The 6,223-nt window shown below is 51.2% G+C and overlaps 1 long non-coding RNA gene across 1 annotated transcript in view; it reads right to left on the bottom strand.

Moving 5' to 3' along the window:
- Positions 1-3,004, bottom strand: part of LOC143973604 (uncharacterized) — a 3,441-nt gene extending 437 nt beyond the window's left edge. Inside the window, exon 1 of the long non-coding RNA XR_013272090.1 lies at positions 2,946-3,004. This is a non-coding gene — a long non-coding RNA (uncharacterized LOC143973604). The remainder of the gene's footprint in view (positions 1-2,945) is intronic.
- Between the last annotated feature and the right edge of the window lie 3,219 nt (positions 3,005-6,223).

The following is a 6,223-nucleotide window of genomic DNA, read 5'->3' as shown; positions in this document are numbered from 1 at the left end:
AAGGGAGGGGCAGATGAGGGTGACGTGGGAATAGAGGGGTATAGAGACATAAAATCAACCTTCACAGCACACGTCCCCCCACACCTCCCATGTCCCCCAGTACAGCCCATGTCCCCCAAACCCAATGCCCCCCCACCGCACAGCTCACTTCGCATGTCCCCCGCACATCTCACATGGCCCCCCACATGTACCCCCAACAGCATTGCACATGTCCCCCATCACAGCAAAGGAGATGTCCCACAACACAGCACATGTCCCATGTACCCCCATCACAACACACACACACGTCCCTCCACCGCACAAGTCCCAGCACACACACACACACACACACACACACACACACACACGTCTCCCATCACATGTCCCAACACACACACACACACACACACACACACACACGTGCCCCCCCACCCCCACCGCACATGTCTCCCATCACAGCGCGCGCACACACACACACACACACACACACACATCCCCCCCACCGCACATGTCTCCCATCACAGCGTGCACACACACATCCCCCCCACCGCACATGTCTCCCATCACAGCGCGCACACACACATCCCCCCACTGCACATGTCTCCCATCACAGCGCGCGCACACACACACCCCACCGCACATGTCTCCCATCACAGCGCGCGCGCACACACACACACACACACATCCCCTCCACCGCACATGTCTCCCATCACAGCGCGCACACACACACACACCGCACATGTCTCCCATCACAGCGCGCGCACACACACACACACACACACACACACCCCCCACCGCACATGTCTCCCATCACAGTGCGCGCGCACACATCCCCCCACCGCACGTCTCCCATCACAGTGCGCGCGCACACACCCCCCCACCGCACATGTCTCCCATCACAGCGCGCGCACACCCCCCCCCCCCCACCGTACATGTCTCCCATCACAGCGCGCGCGCACACACACCCCCCCCCCCCATCGTACATGTCTCCCATCACAGCGCGCGCACACCCCCCCCCACCGCACATGTCTCCCATCACAGCGCGCGCACACACACACCCCCCCACCGCACATGTCTCCCATCACAGCGCGTGCGCACACACACCCCCCCCCCCCCACCGCACATGTCTCCCATCACAGCGCGCGCACACACCCCCCACATGTCTCCCATCACAGCGCGCGCACACACACACCCCCCCCACCGCACATGTCTCCCATCACAGCGCGCGCACACACACCCCCCCCATCACAGCAAAGGAGATGTCCCACAACACAGCACATGTCCCATGTACCCCCATCACAACACACACACACGTCCCCTCCACCGCACAAGTCCCAGCACACACACACACACACACACACACACGTCTCCCATCACATGTCCCAACACACACACACACACACACGTGCCCCCCACCCCCACCGCACATGTCTCCCATCGCAGCGCGTGCACACACACACACACACACACACACACATCCCCCCCACCGCACATGTCTCCCATCACAGCGTGCACACACACATCCCCCCCACCGCACATGTCTCCCATCACAGTGCGCACACACACATCCCCCCCACTGCACATGTCTCCCATCACAGCGCGCGCACACACACCCCACCGCACATGTCTCCCATCACAGCGCGCGCGCACACACACACACACACATCCCCTCCCCCGCACATGTCTCCCATCACAGCGCGCGCACACACACACACACCGCACATGTCTCCCATCACAGCACGCGCGCACACACACACACACACACCCCCCACCCCACATGTCTCCCATCACAGCGCGCGCGCACACATCCCCCCACCACACGTCTCCCATCACAGCGCGCGCGCACACACACATCCCCCCCCACCGCACATGTCTCCCATCACAGCGCGCGCACACACACCCCCCCACCGCACATGTCTCCCATCACAGGCGCGCGCGCACACACCCCCCCCCCCCCACCGTACATGTCTCCCATCACAGCGCGCACACACACCCCCCCCCCCCATCGTACATGTCTCCCATCACAGCGCGCGCACACACCCCCCCACCGCACATGTCTCCCATCACAGCGCGCGCACACACACACCCCCCCACCGCACATGTCTCCCATCACAGCGCGCGCGCACACACACACCCCCCCCCACCGCACATGTCTCCCATCACAGCGCGCGCACACACCCCCCCCCACATGTCTCCCATCACAGCGCGTGCACACACACACCCCCCCACCGCACATGTCTCCCATCACAGCGCGCGCACACACACCCCCCACCGCACATGTCTCCCATCACAGCGCACGCGCACACACACCCCCCCACCGCACATGTCTCCCATCACAGCGCACGGGCACACACACCCCCCCCACCGCACATGTCTCCCATCACAGCGCACACACACCCCCCCCACCGCACATGTCTCCCATCACAGCGTGCGCACACACACCCCCCCCCCACCGCACATGTCTCCCATCCACAGCGCGCGCACACACCCCCCCCCACCCGCACATGTCTCCCATCACAGCGCGCGCACACACACACACACACACACCTCCCAGCACATGTCCCCCTCCCCCACACAGCACATGTTCCCCCCAGCAGATCTCCCTGGCCAAAAAAAAAAAAACATCTCACCGCACAGCTCACCTTTTCGCATGTCCCCCGCACATCTCACATGGCCCCCACAGCATTGCACATGTCCCATGTCCCCCATCACAGCAAAGGAAATGTCCCACAACACAGCACATGTCCCATGTACCCCCATCACAACACACACGTCTCCCATCACATGTCCCAACAAACACACACACGTGCCCCTCCCACCGCACATGTCTCCCATCACAGCACACACACACACACACACACACACACACACGTCCCCCCCCAGCAGATCTCCCTGCCAAAAAAAAAACATTTCAACACATAGGTCTCACAGCAGATCTCCCTGGACAAGAAAAGCAAACATCTTACCACACAGAAGAAGATCTCCCTGGACAAGAAAAAGGATTTGGGTGTCCGTTTATGAAGCAATGATCAGTGGAGATCCAGAGGATCGCCGCTGATCACAGCCCATAAACAGTATATAAACCAGAGATAATTGGGGGGAGATGTGTTTGAACTTGTTCTCCCGCCGATTATCTCCGCACATGGAGAATCCACATAGACTGACACAGTAACGGTCACTATATGAAGCTGTGATCTCAGCGCTTCACTTGTGATCTGTGTCCAGAATTCACATGCCCCGATTCACCAACTCAGAGGTGGAGAACCGGGGTAGTGAAGAGGGAATCGGGGGGATCTGAGGAGGAAAGAGGAAGATAATTAACTTCCTTATGCCTCGTTCAGACCCCCCAACACTGTAACCATGTCCCCCTGTCATATGTATGTGTATACATATATATACATATATATATATAATGTGTATATGTATATATATATAATGTGTGTGTATATACATGTATATATAATGTCTGTGTGTGTATACATGTATATATTATGTAGGGGGATGCTTTATTTCACTAACATTAATCACACCGCGTGTCAGTGTATTGAGCTGTGATAATTTATCACTGCTTAATATATTGACATCTGTGTGTATCGGTGAATTTCTAGTACTGTAATCTCGTAAAGTCTCACGAGATTCCAGTATTAGGGGCCGTTCGCCAGTGTTAGAAGCGTTTGTAGATCTCTTCACACCTCCAAGGGTGAAGCGATCTACTCCGCTTCATATAGTGGCACACAGAGGAGAAAGATCTCCTATGTGAATGCCGGAGAATGAAGCAGTGAATAGATTTCACTGCTTCATAAAAGGACACCTTGATCTGATCTCACCTCACTTCACATGTCCCCTCCCCTCCCCCACCACACCACACGGCACAGCACAGATTAAAAAAAAAAAACATCTCACCAGCAAATCAAATGTTCCCTCCCCTTCCCAGCACACAGCACAGATGTACTTACCGATGAGCTGTAGCTTTTCTTTCTTTATCTTCCAGGCGTTTGTTCTCTGCAATGATTCTTCTTCCTCTTCCTCTTCCTCTTCCTCTTCCTCTTCCTCTCTTCTTCTTCTGCTGCTGCTATCTCACTGGCAACAAAGGCCACGTTGCCCTTATTTAAAAATGACGCCGGCCGGCGCCGCCTTGTATTGCGTCATTTCCGGTTTGGGAAATCACGCGATACTACAGCCCAGCAGCCCCTAGTGCCTTCTGGGATTGATAAAAAACATCTCCCAGGAGGCATAGCGGACGGGGGAAGACGAGTTCAGGCCGCGGCCGGAAACAGGAAGCAAGATAACTTTTAAAGATAAAAATGTGAGTTTAAAAAAAAAAAAAAATGATATGCCAATTGTGTTTAAGGGGCCAGAGAAGAAGGGGATGCAGGAAAATAGAGGGTGGAGCTCCACTTTAATTGCAATAGGAAGATTACACAAAAATTGAATGGTATATGGGACTCACTTTATTTATATAGATATTCTTCTACCACTGTTGCACTTTATATTCATTTTGGAATAAATTATATGTAATATCACTCTGACATATGGATTGATTATGCTATTATTTCTTAATGATTTACATGATTCATTACACATTTATGGTTCATTGTAGATGTATTGAGGTTTGTTCTACTCACTGATTTATCATATCTTAACAGATTTAAATACATTGTTTTTATTTTATTTAGATAGTGTATTGTTTTGCACTGATAGCGCTTCTCTGTATGCAGTGGCGGCTGATGCTAAACTTTTTTGGGGGGGACACCAAACAAGCCCCCCGTGTCCACATCCCTTGTGCAGGGTGTTGCTAGGTGGCAGCGGGCAAAAAGACCAGGGGCTTCAGCCCGAAGTCCAAGGCCAGAAACGGGGGGGTGGGTTTTGAAGGGATATTTAGCTTAACCGCTTTCATTCTTTAAGAAATTTGGTTTCCATTTTGTGTCTCTCTCACTCTAACATCCACCTCACAAAATGGATGCTCAAGTTTTGCTAGTCTAGTTTCGTTTCCCATGTTACTGTTATCTTATTTAGTTGTTTTGTTTCTTGGAAAGCACAGATTTTGAGGAATTGCTAGTTTCACTTTTGTTGTAGGCTGTACTTGTATATGATTGGATAATTTGTATGATACATTCAAAGGGCGGTACTTTCTGAAAGCCCCCCTTTATAATATTTGCACCAAAGAATAAAGATTTAGATTTGCTCGGAGAGACTTTGTTGTTTTTATGTCATTGTCTCAATGGGCGAATCTCCCAGGCCTGTGTGGGGATTGATCGTCACATCTTACCAGAGGTAATTGAAGGGTTTAGCGACCTCTATACAATCTACATTCCTTTCAGTTTGGGGGCTCGTCCGAGGTCGATTATAATATATGTCTATATGGTGAGTTGAATTGATATATGTATCTCTCACTGTGACATTATTTAGAAATCGTTCTTTGAACCTGTGATTTATGTAGACGTTGTTTTTAGACCTCGTTGATAAGTTTAACTGCTCTGAGAAGCAGTAAAAAAAAGCTGTTCTGAGTTAACAGTGATAAAGCCTTAGGTGGGCTTTAATGGACTCTGAGAAGTTCATTTAATAAGACTGCTTTAAGAAGCAGCACCTGTTCCCGTGTGAACAGGTAGAGAAGCCTTGGGTGGGCTTTAATGGACTCTGTGAAGTTCATTTAATAAGACTGCTTTATGAAGCAGAACTTGTTCCCGTGTGAACAAGGAGAAAGCTCTGGGGGGCTTTCACGGACTCTGAGAAGTTTGTAGGAAAGTGATTTATACAGTACTGTAATCATAAGACAAAAATCTGATAAGGTGTGCCGGACAAAACCCTTCTCTTTGCTTATCTTCCTATCGCCAGTAGAAGTTTATAAGATGATCTGTTAACTGTTTGTGTGGAATTTGTCAGCGTTGTAAGGTAAGACGACGCTTTCCACTGCACTGTGTTATAAGGGCACGTAAATAAAAGGCGACAGACGCGTCTTGCGGTGAACTCCCGGCTCCTTTTTGTGATTGTTGGAAGTTCCCTAATCGAAACGTAGAGAGCTGCTACAGTATCCGGTGATGTATTTATGTTTACTCTTAATGATTTACATGTGAATGCTTTGACTCTAATGTATGAGATAGTGAGCGTAGTAGCAGTGTTAATAACGCTTTCTTAAGGTAATACATAAATTGGCATAGTCTGTATTATACTCTGAGGCTAACATTTGATTAAAACATGCTATTTGAATAATTCTTTTTGCTACTGATATCTCTTGCACAGGGGA

The sequence above is a fragment of the Lithobates pipiens genome, unplaced genomic scaffold, assembly GCF_037356315.1.
Source record: "Lithobates pipiens isolate NorthernLeopardFrog02 unplaced genomic scaffold, aLitPip1_a1.2 Scaffold_85, whole genome shotgun sequence".
NCBI classification, from domain to species: domain Eukaryota; kingdom Metazoa; phylum Chordata; class Amphibia; order Anura; family Ranidae; genus Lithobates; species Lithobates pipiens.
The sequence above is the reverse complement of the archived record's forward strand: the minus strand, read 5'-3'. Positions and strand labels throughout refer to the sequence as shown.